The sequence below is a fragment of the Arvicola amphibius genome, chromosome 2 (assembly GCF_903992535.2).
Source record: "Arvicola amphibius chromosome 2, mArvAmp1.2, whole genome shotgun sequence".
In the NCBI taxonomy this organism is placed as follows: domain Eukaryota; kingdom Metazoa; phylum Chordata; class Mammalia; order Rodentia; family Cricetidae; genus Arvicola; species Arvicola amphibius.
Genome location: NC_052048.2, coordinates 16,618,540 through 16,639,927, shown reverse-complemented (window position 1 = coordinate 16,639,927; position 21,388 = coordinate 16,618,540). Strand labels below are relative to the sequence as shown.

The window sequence follows — 21,388 nt, the reverse complement described above, 5'->3', positions numbered from 1 at the left end:
GAAAGTAGCTAATTGCTTATTTCCTGTAAAAGGTAGCTGGGCTTCCGGATTGTCTCCAGCAAACTGTCAGCTCCTTCCAGCTATGTAGCCGTTAGCTACCATGTTGCACAGTGACAGGGATGGCTAAGAAAGGTAGCTCCTCTCCATTTAAGTTTCTCGTGTGAGTTTCAGGTCTGTCTTTAAAAACCAAAAGTCTAAACGTTTTGTTTGAAAAAATCATTCTGACTCTAAGAGTTGTCTCTGAATGATCCAGGTTCAGGGTTTCACCTTGAAAATTTTTGACCATATTCATTATTTCCTTTGTCATGATTTTAAGTTTACTTGGTTGGCATAAAAGAGTCCTTAATGCAATAAAATCTCATAAGCCCCACATTAAAAATCTGAATACCCACTCTCTCTCTTCCCTTTCCTCCCTCCCCCTTTTCAGTGAAGTGTTTCCAAATTTCAACTGTTTGAGGCTTGAGTCGAAAATGGGAAGTTCTTGTGGTCAATTCTAAATGGCCAAGATGGAGAGAGAGATTTTTAAGGCCATTTCCCTACTAAACAGTTCTAGTCCCAGGACACCAGCATGACCCAGGTCAGATGTAAATATACATCATCTTATTGTCATAAGCTAGTTTAAGTTTTTTTATGTTGTTTATTCTGTGTGTACGGAAAAGATCATTTTGGTGGTTCACAGCCTGTGGAAAGGAGATTCTGTCCTTTGTTTAGCCCAGCTAAGTGGGGGTGTGAAGCACTTTCCTTAGGCTCTGGGTGGAAGGATTTTTCAGAACAAGTAGGGGTCTCAGGAACAAAGGCAGTGCGTCCGTGTGCAGCCGTGGGGGACACCGTGCTGGCTCTGGAAGGTGGGAAGTGCCCAGCTGCCTGCTCTTGGATGGCCATCTGTCTTGTATCTCTGAACAAACATCTATCCTTCATCTCCTGGAAGGCTGCCTGCCCTTCCTCTAGAGGACATCTCCCCTTCATCTCCTGGACCAGTGTCCTCCATCCTCCCCCAGGTCCTTCCTCTCTCTCTCTCTCTCTCTCTCTCTCTCTCTCTCTCTCTCTCTCTCTCTCTCTCACACACACACACACACACACACACACACACGAGAGGTGGTATGCAGAAGGCAAGAACTGACTGTTGTCTCACATGCTAAAGACAGCCTGGAGCCCAGGCGGCTGCTATGGAGAGAGACTTTTAGGCTCAAGACCTAACCACCAGGCCAGTGGAAGAGGAAGTTGACAGATCTTAGCAAAGGAGGGAAAAGGAGAAGTGTCTTTTGGGTTAGTTGCCTTTTGCTTTTAATGAAAGAAAGAGGGCGGATCTGGAGAGTGGCGAACAGTTTCAGGTCCAGGGTGGAGATGTCTTCAACACTCAGGCAATTGCCTGAATTTCATTTTGACCAGAAAATGGTCCAGTGTCCCGAATGACCACATAGAGACCCTGATTTTCAACCACTCAGGAAACCTTCCCCTGGAGGCACTGAGGGCTTCCACAGATAGAACTCAGAACATCAAGGGCTGTTTTCTTCCACTTGCTTGTCCTGCTTCCCACAAGATTCTGGTAGATGACATGTATCTTACATGATCAAAACCTTTGTGAGTGCTTGCCCTTTGTCCCTGAATGAGAAATAAATGTGAGTAAGTGGTATTTAGTTGTCTATTAAGCTTATCAAAGCCTGGGAAACTCACAAGATGTCTGAAATACAGTACTGGTAGACCTCTTCAGTGAGCTCTTCTGAAGCATAATTAATCTGGCAAATACAGGGGCCCTTTATTGTATTGCATTGCATTTATTTATTTGCACTAACTTATTTGTATGTGTTGCTCATCTGTAGGCCTGAGGACAACCCATGGGAATCAGTCTTTTCTTACACCATACGGATTCTGGGGATGGAATTTACATCCTTGGGCTTGGCAGCAGATGCCTTTACCCACTAAACCATCTCACTGGTCCCCTTAGGCCCATTAGACCCACGAGTTCCAGCCACACTCATGGGCTTAGCCAACTACAGATTGAAAATGTTTAGAAAGAAGTCTTCATCTGTAGCAAACATGTCCAGATGATGTTCCTTGCCGTCATTTCCTAAGAAATACAGTCCAACCGCTGTAAACACGGCACTCACACTGTGTTGTGAGTAATGGAGACATGGTTTAAAATATCAGGGAGGTGTGAAGGTTCCATGCAGTTGCTGAAGCTGATTTGAAAAGTTGAAGTGGATGTAGACGTGGCATGCGCGATACCTGTTGACTGCCCCTCCAGTCCTTGGAGAACCCAGGGAAAATCGACAACTTGTTAACAGTTATCAGAACAAGGGTGGTGTCACCTGAGACCGCCTTCAGGGATTCTCAGCTTTGCAATCACAACCCAGGGATCCAAGATGATAGACTCAAACCTCTCTTCCTCTAATATCTCAGATCTGGACATAGTTAGATGCCGTCCCTGTGTGCTGGGTCTGTAATTCCCTGCTTACAGCTGGGTCATGGCCTCGGAGGAAGCCTTGTCTTCGAGAGCAGTTTGTACAGTTTTCTGTAGTTCTAGCTATGATTGGAGCCTTTTGCTCATAATGGCTAGAAGAGAAAGAGTTGGGATCTGACAGCTGGAGAGATGACTCAGCAGTTACGAGCACATGAGTTCTTGCAGAGGAATGAAGTTTGGTTCCCAGCACCCACTTCAAGTGGCTCACAAGTACTTGTAATTGTAGCTCCAGAAAATCCAAAACCTTTGGCCTTCATAGGCACCCGCACTTGTGTGATGCTCATTCACACATACACATAACCAAAAGTAGTAACAATTAATTTTAAAAAGACTTGGGCTCTAGAGGGATGTTCATAAGAGTATGACCTGAGAAAGGCACCTGGATGGTGACCGCAGATCTGACACCAGATGCCAGGAGGTAAGGTACCAGGATGCAGCCTCCTTCACGCAGGCTGTAGGTCTGGAAGTTGACTGTGGACGAAATCTTGACCATTCCCAGCAACTGCTCTCAAGCTCACGGTGTGATAGGCGTTTTGCAGAATGCTGCGGTTAATCTCTGAAACAGAAGCAGGTGTCGCTGTCTTTCCTCGTCACAAAATGCTTTTCTGTACATTTTTTATCACATCTTCAGCAGTATTGGTTGAATACCTTGTGTGTCACGTAGCTGCTACACACTTGATTCCATGATGAATAAGAACAGATACTTTCTGTGTTCATTCATGGTTTTCAATTTCGGGGAGAGCCTGTGTAGCCCATCAGATGCATAGATGCCATCACTCATCACTGCCCTAGTGGCTTTCCTTGCTCGAGTCACTCCTGCGTCCATATTTATGGCTTATCACCCTTTGTGTGAGCTGCTGAAAAACCAGGGGAACCAGATAAACTGCACCAATGCTAACATCCAAGCAGCGATTTCTGAACAGTCAGTGGAGAAGCAAGCTCTGCCCTGAACATTGTGCTCTTACCGATGCGTGCGTGGCAGTACTGTGTTGATTGCTCCGCTTGTGCTGGCCTGTTTTGTTTTCTACACTCCTTCAAGTCTGTCCAGGCTAGCATTACTGTCTTGGACTAACATTTCTAAAGGCTGATTGGGGGAGCTGTTTAGTCTCCTTTCTGCCATGTCTGCTACAGCGTCAGGCCCCTGAGTGCTGGCCATGTTTGCAGCTTTTTCAAGAGCTGGTTATTAACAGCGCTGAGTTTGCCAACTGTGACATAGTTGATGACGTTTTCATAGCTCACCTGAGGGCTCCCAGTAAAGAACGAGGAGCTTCAGACATGGAGCTTGCATGGTGATGGAAATTGACTTCTTATGTTAACAAGTCCCCATAAGCATGCCAGGACAAAGCCATCACCAGCATGACAGCAGTACCAATGCCCAATATGAGTACCAGATTTCTACCCTAGGTTGAGCTTTAATTAAACTAAATGACTCACCAAAAATAAAGAACAGTAGGCATGAGAAAAGCAAACTGTTAGAATAATAAAATCTTGAGCTGGCAGAGTTTGTTTTTTTGTTTTTAGTTCTTACAATGCTGATTGCCAAAAGAGGTGGAGCTGTAGGAAGACAGGCATTTGTATTTATATCTCGCATGGGCTGGTCACTTTAGACTTCCAGAAGTTTCTAGGATGGAAATGAGAATACCAGCACTCCCTGAGCTTAACTTTTTAACTCACTGATGGGCTGGGGAATGTAATTTGTTGATAGCATGCCTGCCGAGTGGCCCACAAAGCCCTGGGTCCCATCTCTAGGACCACATTAATCGACATGGTGTCCCATACATAGCACCTCAGCACTGGAGAGCTAGGCAGGAGGATCAGAAGTTCAGGCCACCTAGCTATGTAACAGTTGGAGGCCAGCCTTGGCTGCACAAGACTGTAAACACCAAACAAAGATAGAAGTCACTGAGTAGTACTTTCTCTTTTTTTTTTGGTTTTTGGTTTTTGGCTTTTCAGGACAGGATTTCTCTATGTACCCATACTCCTCCTGAAATTCACTCTGTAGACCAGGCTAGCTTCGAACTCAGAGCTCCACCTGCCTCTGCCTCCCGAGTTCTGGGATTAAAGGAGTGTGCCATTACTGCCTGGCAATTTCTTCCTTTTTTAATATAACTATTCAAAACATGGTTTTGTGGAATGTGTGTGTGTGTGTGTGTGTGTGTGTGTGTGTGTGTGTGTGTGTGTGTGTGTTTGTGTATGTGTGCATGCACGTGTGCAAAGTTATTTGTGTATGCATGCCATGATGTGATGTGGTGGTCAAAGGGGAACTTTATGGGAATGGGTTCTGGGGCTCAAACTCAGGCTGTCCAGACTGGTGCCGAGCACCTTTAACCCCTGAGCCAGCTCACTGCCCCACCCCACCCCAGACTATATATAAATATATATTCCATGGAAAATGAATGAAGGGAGTGCAGGGAACTAGATACAGCTGTTATCTCTGACTGTAGTCTTCTTTGAGTATCAGGGATTATTTTTGTGTACAGGGTCCACATCTGTACCTAGCAGTATGTACTTTGATCTAATCTGTCAGAATGGAAATCTGAGACTGAGATTTCCGTGATTCCCTTCTCACCCTGACTGTCTCCGAAGCTTGGGATATGTGTGCTCTGTTCTGAGAAGTCCTACTCCCTCTGTCCTCTGTCCACAACCTTGTTTTTTGCCCTCACCTCAGGAGCCCTTTGCATTTCTTGAAGAAGTGACAAGTCGCATTCTTCCTCATCTTCCTTGAGGTTGCAACATCCCCCGCTCCTCCACAAAGAGGATAATGTTAGCAGGACCCTCCCTCCTCCCATAGGCCTGGCTTAACTCACTGATTGCTGCCTTTCTTCATGGAAGGCTCACCCTCAGTGAACTTCCCATGCTCTTAGCTTCTTTTCTTGTCTACATCTGTCTCTACCATTAAGCGGCATGATCTGCACTGGGCGAGGGCCAGGATGATCACCACAGCACCCCACCGCAATGGCAGCCCAGCGCTCTGCCGCTCTGCCCACCAGCATGGTTCTGAGGTAGTTACAAATGGGTGCAAGCTTCAGTTCCTAGAAATACATAAATCAGGCATGCTGACAGAAATCCTAAGCAGGAGGATCAGAAGTTCAAGGCCATCCTTGGCTGCATAGTAAGTTAGAGACCAGCCTGGGATACAGGAGAGCCTGTTTAAAAACAGCAGCAACAATTTAAAATGACAAAGAAAATTCTGTTCTTCAGAGTCTTTCCCCCAAAGATTGAGTTATTTTTATCATCTGTATATGTATGTGTATACGCCACGTGTCTCTCTCTCTCTCTCTCTCTCTCTCTCTCTCTCTCTCTCTCTCTCTCTCTGTGTGTGTGTGTGTGTGTGTGTGTGTGTGTGTGTAGCTGGAATTAAAGGTATTTGTAAGCCGCCAGTAGGGTGTTAGGAATTAACCTGGGTCCTCTGGAAGAGCAGTACTCACATTTAAATGCTGAGCTGTCTCTGCCTCCTCATACTTTGGGGTCTTGACTGGGACCTGCACGCCTGTCTTAGGCCATTAGCACAAGGTTGCATGAGTGACTACTTAGATGAATTTTGGAGCTTAACATTAAGTACATGGCAGTTGCCAGTTAGAGGTAATTTCACTCTGGACAGCCTGGTGCCCCCTCCCCCCCCACACCTGGCTCTTTCCTGTGTTCACATATGGCCTTATCTGCTGTGGGTTACTGCCAAAAGCATCCCCAGAAGCAGTGTTTTCCCCAGAAACTGAGTTCCAGTTAGTCCCATCATGAGTTTCCCAAAGGTGGGGTTTATCTTAACCATCTGAGGTTTCCCCGGACCCAGCTTGACACTAGGTGCTTCATGCTTGTATGCGTGGTTGACCTAGAATCTGACTCAAACACTGGGGAAAACCTATATTTATATCCTGCTACCTTTTCCTTGGGGAAGCCTGATCATCCGGTCTGGCTGTGGTTATTTGACTTGAAGCCTGGTGAAGATAGATAATTCTTCTATTGGGCCAGAGAACTTACTTTTCATACTTACTTCGCCTTGGCTAGCTGTGCAAGCCAGTACTTGAAAGCTAGAAGCAAGAGGATCAAGACTTCAAGATAACCTTGAGCTACAGAATGAGTTTGAGGCTGGCCTAAACTATATGAGAGACCCTGTCTCAAAACAAAACAAAACCCAAAAAGTCACTTTTATATCAAACACCGTGAATTGACTCAGTTGTGCACAGTTGGCGTATTGTGCATTATTAAAAACTGTGTTCCTTTTTCTTCAAGAGTAAAGCCCACCATGTGAGTGATTCCAGTAAAAAATGTCTCAGAGTTTTAAACGTCATTCCCTTCCACGACTGAGTGTTCACACGGCCAGCCCTCCCTCATCTCGTTCCCGATTGTAGCCTAGCATTCTCAGACTGTCACACTTGAGCTGCTTTCTGTTTATCTCCCACACAGCCAACCAGACTCGCCTGGCGAGATGAGAAAGCTCTTGTCCTTCCTGCATTCAGTCCCTGGATCCTCCAGAGCTGCATTAACTACCGTGCTCTATGCTGCCATAGAGCGGGGTTCCCACCAAACGTGACCATTGCGCGTCACTTCCCTCTCGTGTAAATGCAGGGGTGTGTGCCTTCCTGAATAGACCTCCTTTAACAAGAGGCCTTCGTTGTTTAGAAGTGATGATGTTTTACTGCTTGTGCTTTTGACGGTTCTTAGGGGATCCCTGCAGCAAATACAAAACAGCACAGGGGTGTTCTCCCCTGGAGCTTAGCTAAGTGCTGAACGTGCCCAGGTCCTGTCCTAAAAAGTTGGAATTCCTTTGACTTCGCTGGTGAGGTACCCCTGTGTGATCTGTGACTGTAGCTGAATGCTAGACCAGGTGATCGTGGCATGAATTGCTCAAAAAAGAAGTCAGATGCTAAAAATAGCTTCCATACATAGGCCGCTTAACTTTTCTACCTGGGGAATTGGGACAAAAACATTTCCAGGATGGAAATGACATAGTTCAAGTGATGTAAGCCGTTGGCTGCCTGCTACTTTTCCTTTTTTTTTCTGCCAGGAGGAAAACATAGCATCATGTAGAAAAATTCCCTAAGTTGTTAAATAATCACCGGATGATGTAACCTTTGATACTCAGTAGGGCACTCTGGCCAACATGGGCCTCTAGAACATTCATTTCTTGGGGTTTCCAGGTAGTCGCTATTTTCATTCAAAAACAGTGATTGGTGTGGACAGCTCCTCCCACTGTGGTGATTCAGGGCATTGTGAGAACTGTTATTCTCAAAGGTGAAAGGCGTGAAGAGAGTCACTGAGCGTGACCAATCATCACCTTCCTCATCCATCCAGTGTGCCGAAGAACTCGATGAATACACACAGTGTATCAGTTCTATGCAATATCAAATAAATAACATGGCTTTTGTAAAGGTTTGCCCGTAATATTTTTTTTCCTGTGTACAACATTGCCAGTGTTCTGCCTTTGGCCTTCCCTGATTCTACATGGATGGTAAAAAGCAAAACAAAAACAAAAACAAAACAAAAAAAGAAATGGGTTATGCTGGGGCCGTAGCTAGGTGGAAGAATGCCATCTTCCTAGCATGTTCAAGGGTACGGATTTGATTCCCTAGCTCCACCAAAGGCAAAGGAACTGAGTTAGTTAGGAATAATTTATTTTCTCTCATCCTGGCAGACGTTTTGATAAGTATTTGCTAAGTTAATGAATCGGTCAATAAATGGTAATTTATTACAAAGTTCCTTCGTGGATCTATAGTTGTTATCTCCTAGTTTAACAGATGCACTGCTTTTTAAAAGATACTATTACACACACAGAAAGAGTGTGTGTGTGTGTGTGCTCGTGTATGCTTGCATGCATGTGCATTATGCATGCACACACAACATGCGTAAAATTTCTGGGAAGGAGTTCCCACTTCCTACCTTGTTTCTGCCACTGAGCAGTGTATTCCGGGCTGGCTGGGCCATCTCACTATAGCACTCATGCTGGGATTACAGACGTCTGCCTCCGTAGCTGGTCTTTTACACGAGTCCCAGAAATGAGCTAAGGCTGTCAAGCTCACACCTAGGCAAGTACTTGCACCTGCTGAGCCATCCCGTTCCTGGTCCTGCTTTTTCTTCCTCTTTCTTTTTTTCCTTCCTTTCCTTTATTTTTTTATTTTTTATATTTTTTGAAGTTGAAACCGTCTTTGCCCCTGAGTTTCCAGCTTCTTAGATGAAGGGTGAACATCGTGGGTATATGGATGAGTTGACCGGCATGCACAAGGGCCTGTCGGTTGCTTTGTAACAGGTGCTAGCAAATCATGTTGGTCTCAGCGAGTTTCCCAATTCCATTAGCCTCCTAGCCTGCCTGTACCATAGAACAGTGGAAAAACTTACTTCAAGAAAAATGATGAGTATGCTTTCTGAAAGTGTAGTGTCCAACTCTTTGGAATTGTTTATATACATTTTGTTAAACACACACACACACACACACAGGCAACAACAGCAGCAGAAACCCAAGCAACCTTACTCACTTCTGCTATTTGTGTATAGGAGAGAACTTAAAGATAATACATTTTAGTTTGTTGCCCAAGCACTAGTGTTTTATCCCAGCCACAGGAAGGTAACTGATAACAGGCCTGTGCCAGGAATCGCTGCTCTTCCCCTCATCTCGGTGTCTCTTTGCTCTTTGGTTTCTGTTTTACCACATGGAGCCAAATAGGACATGGATTTTCTGCATATATTCTAAAGACAGATGGGGCCTTGGAATCAGATAGCAATGTGGATCTCAATTCTGCTGCATAACCTGTCTCTGTAGTTCTCCTAATGAATATAAAGTATTTGTTGAATGTGTAGATATAGAATATAAACATTTTATTGATATAACATAAGTTTATGTTGATACTTAAGATTTCCGTGTCCACATTATGTTCCTGATCAGTCTTTGCTCCCTCCTCATTCTTTGACCACTGTCCCCTCCCCATTCCCTGCCTTTTGCCTTGTGAACATTCAGCCTGTTGAGTTCTGTGAAAATCGACCAAGGCGATTCTAACCTTACGGCTGCCATTTCACTTCCTGTTTTTGTTTGGAGACAGATCTCACCACACAACCCAGAACTTCCCACATGCTACTTGCAAAGGTGTGCACAGCACCTTTTAAAAACCTTCCTTTCTTCTTACGATCCAGATTGGATGGGTGTTCCTTCTGTGTTAATCTCATGGAATGGGGTAAGACAGGATCCGTGTAAGAGCCCGAGGCATGCCAGTAGACACTGCCCTCCAGGTAGGCATCGGCTGGCCTTCACATGCTTGATGTTTTTATGTTTCTTATGCTGTGTGTGCTGTAAATGACACATTTTCGCCGTGGCGCAGTGGTTCTGCGTTTCAGTTTAACCTATAAAAAACTGTCAAGACAGACTGTCAAATTATTTGCTGAAATCTAGATGTGCTGCTTGGCTGTCCTCAGAATCTGCACCAAGTGCCCTTATTGGCTTTGCCAATCTGTTCGCAGTGAACCTGGAGCCTTCTGGTTTGTCTTACACAAGGGTTGCTCTTGGGTCAGAGTAAACAGATGGTTAATCAACCCGTCTACTCCCAATGCTTTCAACAGAGAAAAAGAAATCATTTTGCCTCAGAAGAGTTTTCAGCCTAACCATTCAGCTGGAACATGTCTGTTATCTACTGGGTAGGATACGGCTTCTTCTTTTGTTCATGATAGGCAGTGCACATATGTATTTGTGTTTTTCTCCCACTTGTGATGAACAGTTTTTATGTTTTGTTTCATGGATTCTGTGTGGTAGAACGTTCACTGGCGCCATAGAAAGACAGGGAAATGTGGCACCACTCTATTACATAGGTGGCAAGGGAACAGGTTCAGAGTCAGATGGATTTTCTTTTTGAGACAGGGTCTCATGCAGTACAGGCTAGCCTCAGACTCACTGTGTAGTCAAGGACGATCTTGAATCCTTGATCCTCCTGATGTCATTTCCCAAATTCTGGGATTCCTGGTGTATGCCACCATTCCTGGCTTATGGGATAGCATTTCTTCTCTGTTCTCTCTACCTATCCCCTCTCTCCTTCTATCCCTGTTATACTTTCTCTCTCCTCCTGCCCTGCATCCCCCCCCCCACCTGCCCTCTTTGCCTCTCTTGTTGCTAGAGCTTGAACCTAGGGTCTCATGAATGCCTGGGAGCTACATCTCCATCCTCTAGATGTGTGTAAATTCTCAAGAAATAACTTACAGCCACAGTATCCAAAAAAATATGTTATGTTGGCGTATATGTGTTTAAATAAGATAGCCTCAAGTACACCAATGTGACAAGGGCAACTAAGTTATTGCATGTGTAAGCAAAACACAGGTGCTACACTTGTGTAGAGCAGTAACGGCGCTCTCCTGCCGGCTGTGGAAGCTGTAGGAGCAGGGATTTGAAGGGCCTAGGGCATTCCACCCTCAAGAGTTTAGATCTCCTCAGGAAAGTTACACGACACCATAGAAGAAATTTAATTGGCCACAAGAAGTGCATTTAGAAGTCTCTCCGTAGTGGCAGCAGTGAATACAGTAATTCAGCTGGGAGCAGAACAGTGGCAGATAAGACTGTCCCTACTAGGTGGATGAATCGGACTGTTGAAGGGATATCAGATGCGTGAGTGAGACTGTCCCTAGATAAAACGCTTGTGAGGAATGATTCAAAGGTGAAAAAAAATTATTCTGGCTCATGGCTTCAATCTGGTTTCTTGGTCCTGCTACCTTGGGCATAAGGTGATGAGCACCGTGGCAGAGAGCATGTAGGCAGAGCAGAGGTGCTCATCACATGAGAGCATAGAAGCAGAGAGATGAGAAGGGGCAAAAGCAAGACAGACCTAGCCAAGTCCACCTCCTCATAGCCCACTGAGGAAGTCACCTCCCACATCCAAGCACCTTTCAGTGGACGGATGGAGACCTTTGACAGATGCGCCTCTGTGGATGCTTCATACCCAGACTCTAACAGAAGGGCGAGACCAGCGCTTAGGTGAGGAAGTGCAGAATGGAGAGCGAGAAGGACAGCTTCCTGTGGGGTGAGAATAAGGTGTCACTGTGAGAGGGTACAGGCTTGTCCTTGAAAAGACCGAGGAAGAACAATCTGAAGACACAGTGAATCATCCTGCCCAACCCAGCAGTGAGACAAGGGCCTCAGAAGGTATCTTTAGCTTTCATGAGTAAGGACGTCGCGAGAAACCCAGGTGACTCTTTCTTTTGGTTAGTCCCCACTCCCCTTCACCCTTCTCCCCAGGATGTCATATAGGCTGAGCTGGCTCTGATATAGTTGAAGATAACCTTGATGCTCTGTTCCTCCTTCCTCCTCCACCTAAATGTTAGAATCAAAGGTATTCATCACCAGGCCTGGTCTATATGGTGTTGGGGATTAGCATGCATGCAGATAAGCACTCTACCGATTAACTGCATCCCCAGCCCACAGGGGACAATTTCTGTGAGCAGAGGTGATTGCTGTGGGTTGACACAAGGAGGACAGTGATTGTGGAAGGTTCTCTGGTGGACAGACTATAAGCTAGAAGCTGGAGGGCAACCGTGAGTGGAAGAAGGGTTTGTTTGTTTGTTTGTTTGTTTGTTTGTTCTGTGTTGTCTAAGTTCTGCCAGTGCAAAATTTCTGGTAACATCAGAGAACTGAACATTTAGGAAGGATAAGGGGTGATTTGTGGGAAGTGGTTTCCTTACAGAAGTGGGGAAAACATGCAAAGTCAAGTCAGACTGGCGTGGTTTTTCCTTTTTAATAGCAGAATGGACATTTGCTGCCTATGATTAGTGGGGAAGCATGCACACACATGAGATCTTGTTTAATTTTAAATTCCCACTCTATTGCCATCTTCCCACCCCACCCCCACCAAACCCCTTCCCAAGCCCAAGACAAAGCAAGGGGCAGCGGAGAGAGAGTGCTGGGTATCACAGGAACATTGCTTGGTGTGTGGGGTCAGGCCTTGCCTCCCCATGAGTTTGTGTGGCTACATGTTCATCTGTCTGTGCTGTTTACACCAGGATGTTAAATCTCCGTGAGGATAGACTGTCCAAAGCAGAGTGAGAGCTACTGAGGCTGGCTGAGTTAAGGAACTGCAGGCAGGGAGAGCAGTTAAACCCTCGAGGTGAGAACTTGGTCGCCAGGTTAAAAGGACTGGATAGGAAGGGAGTGTGTCTCAGGTGACTGATGGGCAGAGTGCTGAGGTGGGGTAGGGGGTGCATACGCCATTGTAAAGGCTATTTAACTTTCTCAATGAGATTTTTAAGCAGATGCTTGGTGTGATCTGATTGTGACTTGAGCGAATTCCTGTAAAGCAGGGAGAAAGAGAAGGGAAGAAGCAGGGTAAAAGCATAAAGGATTCTGGGGAGCCTGTTAGCAGCAAGTCCATCAGAACATAACATCAGTTATGGACTGAGCAGTTCCTTACCTGCCAGACATCCTGGCCTTTGCACTTCTCTGTATTTGTGGGATATTTGTTGCCAGAGTCCTCTGGCCCACTCTTTCTCTTCCCTTAGGAATGCACAAGCGTGAGGCCCTTAAAACTAGTGCCCACCCTAATGCTGCCAATAGCCCTTCCGTGATGTTTCCCCCCACATAGATACTTGACACAGGCAGCTTAAGGGAGGAAGGGTTTCTTTTGGGTCACAGTGTCGGCAAGTCTCAGTTCATCATGGTGAGGAAAGCCTGCCAGCAGGAGCTTCCAAGTCTGTAGTAGCGGGAGTTGGTGGCAGGCCACTGTTCACATGGTGCTAATAAGGAGGCAAAGACGTAGGCTGGAACTAGATGTAACCTTCATAGGTCAGCACCCTGTTTCTACCAGTCAGGCCCACCTCCTAAAGATCCATAGCCCCCCAAAACAGTGCCTCCAACTGCAAATTAACTCATCAAATACATGAGCTGTGAGCTGAATGAGGGACATTGCGCATTCAAACTGCAACACCCTCTATAGCACCACCATTTGATGTAGTTTTTATTTTACCTGCTGATGTATTTGTTTATTTATTAATCCCCTGTCCCTCTGGCGCCTCCAAGAACGCCCGCCCCCAAGGAGTTGCTTGCTAAGTGTTTGCCTAATCAATTACGGAGTGAAGTTCATCAGTCTCCAGGCACCAGTTTTGCCACCATTGTCATGAGTAACAGTCGTGACAGGACATGTGTTTTCCCCTCACCATATGTCCCTTTTTCGGAAAGGCTGGATCCATCAAGCCTCACGTATCTTCTGAGCGGAGTAGAAGTGTGTCACTAAGCCACTGAGCCGCTTTCTTGGCTCCCAGCGTGTCGCGCAGCCTTGCATTCAGTTTGCATTAGGCTCTGTTCCTTTTTTTAGTCGGGTCGCTCGCTCTTCACAGTCCCCCAGCTTAAACTCTTGAGTAACTCTGGACGTTGGAGTTTTCTGAGAACTTGAGAACTGGATGAATGAGGCTGCCAATAGCATGCCGTCTGTGCCTGGCATCTAATTTTGGCACTTGCTTTAGCAGGCACCATTGCATAATTATAGCCATTGGCTTCAAAAGGTGACCACATCGCCGGCAAGGGAGGATTGGAGGCTGTCCTAGTTAGCATTAACTGTCACCTTGAAGCAGCCTAGGATCACTTGCAAAGGCTCAGTCAAGTGATTTTCCTTATCTGTTTGGTCTGTGGGAATGTCTTGAGGAATTTTCTGCTGTTAATTGGTATAGGAGGGCCCAGCCCACTATGGGCAGGACCATTCCCTGGGCAAGTGAATCTGGTCTGCATAAAAAGGAAGCTAGCTGTGTATGAGCCTAAGTGAGCCATGGAGCTAGCCAACAAGCAGAGTTCCTGCTTGGTTTCTGCTTCAAGTTCCTGCTTCAGTGCCTGCCTGACTTCCCTTTATGATGGGCTGAGAGCCGGAAGTGTAAGTCAAATAAGCCCTTTCCTCCCTTAGGTTGGTTTTCTCGTGTTTTATCACAACAGAAAGCAAGCCAGAAACTGGCACAACAGGGAGGCAGTTCTGGGATGTGAGCAGAGGCTGGGTCTCTGGGTTTGTTTGTTTTTAAGGACACCTGCAGTTTGGTTGGTCTTCATATTATCCCAGGCCTTAAGCTTTGGTCAGCACCAAGCGTGGCTTCCCTAGAGGAAGACAATGTGAGGCTGTCCTTTCTGGTCTTTCCATATCAGTTTCCGTGCCCGAACCCCATGTTTTGCAGTCTTTCCCTTAGTGAAAAATCTATATTACTAAATAGAACTTTGTTTGTTTTTCCACTTTTGCCTAATTAAATACTTAACAGAATTCTATTAAGTATTAAATAGTTGAAAAGGAGCACAGATTACTGCCATAATTCTACAATAAAAGCCAGGGTGTCCTCAGATTTACCCTCATTGGGAGAGAGATTTTTTTTTATGTACTATGATTTGAACTCAAGACTCACACATGATGAACAAGCGCTCCACCATTAGGATGCTGTCCCCAGCCATTCCCTGCTATGTTTAAGAATACTAATAGAATACTTTTTACAGACCCTCAGTGCTTGTGGAGAGGGGATTGATGTCTTACTGTAATTTTATTCTTTCGAAACAGTGTAGTATAGTCCTGGCTGGCCCTGGTATTCACTGTGTAGACCAGGCAGACTTTGAACTTGGAGCTACCTTCCTGCCTCAACCTCCCTAGTGCTGCGATTCCAGGTGTTGGCCACCGCACCTGTCTTGCTGGTCCGGATCTTAAATGTGTATGTGCATCCAGAGAAAGGACAGTCTCTCCTGGACAAAGCCCAGCTGGAAAAGGAAGTGGAGAGCCCTGGGGCTGGCCTGTGATTGCTCAAGGCTCTGCTCGAATATACGTGCAGGGATTCCTTGCCTGTGCCCAGGCCTGCTGCATTGTCTCTGCAATCCTCTGGGTTGGAGAGAAGTTTGTCAAAGGATAGTGGCTAGTGTTGAAAGAACAGGTGCCAGCCCTTCTGGAACTCTTCCTAGATGGGTGACCCCATTCCAACCACCTCCTCCTTTGATGTGTACCTGCCTTGGCTGATGCTGACACCAGGCATCACACACTGCAGTGGCCAAATGGTATAGCCAATTGAGGTCATAGGGTGCTACGGGCCTGGAGTAGGAGGGAGGCTGCAGCCAGAAGCCAGCCTGTCTACTCCAGGTGTCCCAAGGTGACTCTGGACCTTAGGACAGTATTGTAAAGTTAAGCCAGTGGATGGAGCATGCAGTGTCTCTGCTTGCGGCTGGAGTGACAGATAAGAGAATAAAATGGCTGCTAGTTGCTGCTGTTGAATGAGCATTGTCTCAGAGACAGGAATGAAGCTGTGCTCTCCATTATGAGACCATGGTGATGGCACTTAGTAATCTTCATTGAGCTCCACTGTGAGGATAAATTATCCACAAGTCCCCAAAATTTTGACAATAAAACTAAAATATGTCGACTGGTTGTAGTGATCCATGCCTTTAATTCCAGCACTTGGGAGGCAGAGGGAGGTGGATCTCTGTGAGTTAGAGGACAGCCTGCTACACAGAGTGGGTTCAAGTTCAAGGACAGTCTGATATACAGAACGGGTTCAAGGACAGCCACAGCAACACAGTGAGACCCTGTCTTGAAAAAAACTGAAATTAAATTTTAAAAAAATCATTAATAACTTCATATTGATTTTATGTTTAAATGACACGGATTTCAATTTATGGGGCTAAGCAGGTTGTTTTATTAACAGTACTTTCAACTTTGTTTCTCTCCACTTCTTTTTATTCTGGACATAAAATCATTTAAAATTGCATTGTATTGGTCACATTGACTTTGAGCTGGAAGCACTGGCCTAAGGTAAGATTCTGGGGAACTGGAAAGGTTGCACTGTGGATAAGCACATGGACTTTTCCTGTAGAGGATTCACATTTTGATTCCCACATCTGTCTGCTCACAACTGCATGTAACACCAGGTCTAGGAATCAGATGCTCTCTTCTGGCCCATGGGAGCACCTGCACTTACATGCACACATACCTCCAAACACACTTGCATGCATACACGTATTAGAAAAATAAAAACAAATCTTCAGAAAACTATAGGTTTTCAGAGTGGCTCAATGGGTTAAGGAGATTTCTGCACAAGTCGGAAGCCCTGAGTTTGGTCTCTAGGATCCACATAAAAATGGAAGTAATCTAACTCACCTTATTCACGTAGGTGTTGTGGCGTGTGCCTTCCCACATCAAAAGCCCAATAATAGCAATAAATAAATGCTGTACAGTAGGATTTCTAGATGTTAAAGAGGCTGGGACTCGCTCCTCCTTTTACAAAAGAGCAAGGTGAGATCAGAGACTTGAGTTGATTTGGTCAAAACCACACAGCGAGCAAGAAGAAGGCCCCAGTGCATTCCCATGAAAATTTGCTTTACTTGAATAAAGTAAATAAAGACCATGAAGCAATTGCTTTGATACAAGCAAGGCAACCAAAGCTTAGGTTCCAGTTTGGTTCAGTGCGCTATCAACTTTAACCTATATCGTGGCTGAGCGCGGAGCTTAGTGGTTGAGTGCATGTTGAGTGTGCAGAGGGCCCTGAATTCAGTTCTCGGCATCAGGGGAAAATATCTTTTTTGTGTTCTTGAATGGATTCTTTCACCTCCTTGCTCTAGGGGTGGAACCTTAATTGCTGGAGAAAAGCACAATAAGAAAACATTTAAATGCCAGCTTTATTTATACACAGACCCCTCACTCTTCAGCAAACAATCCTAAGCTGGAAGTAAATTGCCACCCAGCTCATTTGTCGTCATTTCCAGGGGCTGAGGACCTGGGCTGTGCTGGGCATTTGGCTGCACTAACTACAAAGTCTATGCTAAAAAGTTCTAAAATGCGTTGATTAAAAAGATCTTGGCCCAAGAAGACCGAATATGGGCAGTCATCGTAACATTTTGCTCACTAATGGGGTCTTCTATTTTGCCTCCACAGTTCTATTTTGACTCCAAAATTTAGCAGTCCTGCCTTCATAAAAGAAATCGCTCATGAAAAGCACGTCTTGAGAGCGTGGTGCTGTGAGGTGCAGTTGAGGAACTGCACCAGCGGAAGGACGGAAATGTGACACCATGTGTCCTTGTTATTCCCTGCCCACTTTTCCTCTGTGCCATCGTTTCTCCAGTAACACTTTCTGTGGATTTTGTGAGGGTTATTATTGCTTACGTATGCCATCAAGAATGAAGTAGCTCCATGATGCTTTGGCCCCTCTGGTTTATTTTTGGTCTTCTCCTCTCTGCTAGAGGTGAATGCTTTCAAGTCCTCTCACTGATTCCTCCTCAGATTTATTTATTTTTATTTTATGTGTAGGAGTGTTTTGCTTCTTTGTATGTCTGTGTACCTTGAGTATGCAAATGTCCTCGGGGTACCGAAAGTGGTTCTTCTTGTAGTTAGTGTTAGAACCCTTGAAGCCAGATCTCCTGGAACTGCCCACCTGCTAGTGACACCTGGGTGCCAGCTGCCCCTTGTCCCCTGCTGCCCTCTGCACCTCCTTTGCATTTTAGCCTCATTCCTCATTGCCTCACCTTCCTCTTTCATAGTTTATTCTTTGGATTCAATCGGGGGAAATTGTGACTAGCTTCCTGAGAGATGGGAAGAGAAGAGTATGTTGTTATATGTTTTGCTTTTTGAGATTTTGCATGTCTGAATCTCCCAGGTCTCCCAGGGCCTGGTTGGTAGCTTAACTTAGACTAGACCTGGTTTCCCACGGGACCTTGAAGGCATTGCTCCATTGTGTGACCGCAACATCTATAGCTTTAGTCTTAGTGTGAGTTCATTTCTTGGTTTTGTCCTCTGTGAGCATTCAGTCCCCAGGTTCTGTGTTGTCAGAGTACTGTACTCCATCTGGGATGTCCCCCTGTCAGCTTGTAGATTCATTTCCTTCCATCCTAGGAAGGGGTAGGTGGGGTGGTTTGTTCCCCCCCCCCCCCCCCCCCCCCCGTCCAGAAACAGTCATTAGAAGGGTGGCTGGTGCTATCATTTTCTTCTTCTGGCTCTTTATTTTTTTTTAACCTGTTTTTTAAGTTCCTATTTGGGGGCTGTGCCACACCTTTCCTTCTAACGCTGCCACTGAGTTTTATTTTGGTGGGTTTTGTTCATCTTTGTCATTGACTTTTATCTTTCTGTTTTTATGTTAGCGTGTATACACATCCACATGCATAACGATCACATGTTTGTGGGCACATGTGTGTCCAGGGGCCTGTGTGTGTGTGCATGTGAGCCGAGGGCAGAGTTGGACATCGGTATCTTCCTTGCTTGCCACTTTTATTTTCTGAGGCAGGGTCTCTAGCTGAACCCAGAGTTGACACAGATTCACCTTGTCTAGATAGCCAGCTTGTCCCCGTGCTGTAGTTTGGTTTTTGTTGTTGTGCTCAAACACCATGACTAAAAGCATCTTGGGAGGGAAGGGCTTCTTTGACTAACTCCACATCACAGTCTATCAGGAAGGAAATCCAGTCAGGAGCTCAAGGCAGGAACTTGGGAGGCAGGAATTGAAGCAGTGACCATGGAGGAATGCAGGCTTGCTTCCCATGGCTTCCTATGTTTGCTTCATCATATACTCCTGCCCACAGTGGTCTGGACCCTCCCCATTAACCATTCATCAAGAAAATGTCCTACAGACCTGTCTACAGACCAACCTGATAGAGATATTTTTTTTCAATTGAAGTTCTTTCTAACCAGTTCAGGTCAAGTTGAAAAAATAAAGGGAGGGAGGGAGGGAGGAAGGGAGGGAGGGACAGAGACAGACCTACCAGCACCAGCATACCCTGCCTCTGCCCCAGAGTGCTGGGGTATAGGCCGTCTGCCATTCTACCATGACTATCTGTTTTTGGGTGGTGCTGGGAACCTAAGGTCCAGCACCTATGTTAGTGCAGCAAGCACTGTATCAGCTGAGCCAGCTCCTCAGCCTGTTGATTTTTTGTTGTTGTTGTTGTTGTTTTTCAATAACAGGGTTTTTCTGTGTAGCCCTAGATATCCTGGAACTCACTCTGTACACCTGGATGGCCTCGAACTCACAGAGATCCTCCTGCCTCTGCCTCTTGAGTGCTGGGATTAAAGGCATGCACCACTACTGCCCAGCTTGTTGATATGTTTAAGGTGACACTTTTAATAATTCTTTGAGGATTTCATGTAATAGATCTTGCTTGTACTCACTCCCTACTCTTCCCAGATCCATCAGCCCACTCAGAAATCATTGTTTACCTCTATAACGTTTACTGACGCTATCGCACCCAGAGGCCTATCTTGCCCACAGGGTTCACAGCTTCTTCTAGTTCTATGGAAGGTAGCCAGCAGGAACCTTCCTGCTTAGTACCAACTGGATTTCTCCATATCTTTGACCAAACTCTGCGGTGTCTTCGGCAAGACGGTCTAACCATCAACATGTGGTAGGCAACTAAGAGCAAGGGCAATGGCCTGTGATGCTTGGGGACTCTCTACCCATGACAAACAACTTGTGGGGAAGTATCTTACAGCTGGCACTGGGCCTATGTCTTACCTAGGAAGAACATTATCCCCCACATGGGATGACCCCAGTTAAACTCCTTTCTAGAAATAGTGTAAAACAATAGATTCCTACATGACATTTTCAGTCATCCTTTGTGAGTTATTCCACACTCCACTCTCTCCTACCTTCCTCTCCCTCTCCCCACACAAACCCTTCTCTTCTTGTTGATATTTTCGAGACAAGGTTTCACTGTGTAACTCAGGCTGGCCTTGAACTTAGATTCCTCCTCTCTCAGCTTCTCAAGTGCTGGGGATTTCTGACACACCTCTATTTTTGTTTCTGTTTTATGCTCTGTTCTTTTTACTCAAATACCTGGTGATCTGTGCTCCTGTGTCCCCATTTCAAGTTAACAGAGCCTAAGGCACTGATTGGGAATCCTGTGTCATCTTTGGACTTCCCCAGGAGAAGGTGACCCACATATGCATATTATTGGGACACCATTAGGTTAATACCAGCCTATCTTTTGGCCTGGCTGGGCAGAATCCCCAGAAGTGGTTGTGTAATTCTGTCAACTTCCTGGGAGAGCGGGCAGAGAATGGGAGGTCATCACGCATGTGTCCCTTTGGTCCCCTGTGTGTGTAAACTTCCAGTTCATCCCACCCACTCTTTCTGGTTTCGGCTCTGTCTGGCTATGCTAGAACCAGAGCATGTGCTGCAACCTGCCGAGATAGGGAAGGGTCAGAGACTCCTGGGGTGACTGGTGCCGCCGAATTCTGACCCTTTTGAGGTCGTGCCATGTGTGCCTGCAATTACCTTACTGCTCATTCCTGGACGACCGGTATTTCACTCTCTGGAGTCTGTTGAGTGAGTCACCATTGACTGGTTAATCTGCTTTGCTTTGCTTTCTTCTTCTCCACCAGCCTGGTTGTTATCTCTTCTGTGGTCTTTGTTCCTGTGGATTTCTGTTACTCTACAGGCGCTTGGGAACGAGAACAAGAGAGCTGAAATGAACTTGGTCCTTTGATGAATTCCGACAGTCCCTCTGCACAGGTGTTCTTATGTATAGCAAACTAGAACTCCTGAGGCGGGGACTCTTCCCTCCATAAGTTACTGTTACCATTGATGAGTACCGTAGATGCCTTTAACTCCTGTCACTTGTTACATAGAATTCTTGTAAGGCGTGGCTTCAGGGGCAGGTCCTTGTCTCTCTGTTGGTGTCCTTGGTTAAGAGAAATCAATAGGAAATTCAGACTTAAACCCACTTTGACACTAAATTCCTGTATTTGAATGAAGCATTTTTATGTGATTTATTAAATAGCTGCCATATATGAAGCATTCAAAGCTGTGAGTGACACATAGTACTCTATTACTGCTGTTGTTGTCTACTGTTTTGTTATCAATGATGATGTTTCTAACACCTTCAGGTAAGGTCTTAGCCGCATACTCTCTTATGAAGTTGAGGATGACCTTGAACTCCTGACAACCCAGCCTCTACCTCCCAAATTCTGTGATTATAGAAGTGTGCCACCACATCCACTTAGGGCATGACAAACCCACCTGATGATCTTTACAAAACAT

The 21,388-nt window shown here is 45.7% G+C and overlaps 1 protein-coding gene across 3 annotated transcripts in view; it reads left to right on the top strand.

Annotated features, from left to right (window-relative positions):
* Etv6 (ETS variant transcription factor 6) overlaps nt 1-21,388 on the top strand; it is a 237,420-nt gene that overhangs the window by 116,759 nt on the left and 99,273 nt on the right. Inside the window, exon 1 of one of the 3 annotated variants that reach the window (XM_038319524.1) lies at nt 14,147-14,283. The exons of 1 other annotated variant lie outside the window; for it this stretch is intronic. The gene's annotated coding sequence lies outside the window, so the exon portion shown is untranslated. Of the gene's footprint in view, nt 1-14,146; nt 14,284-20,499; nt 20,675-21,388 lie in introns of those variants that run through there. One more of the 3 variants, XM_038319523.1, reaches the window with a different exon arrangement.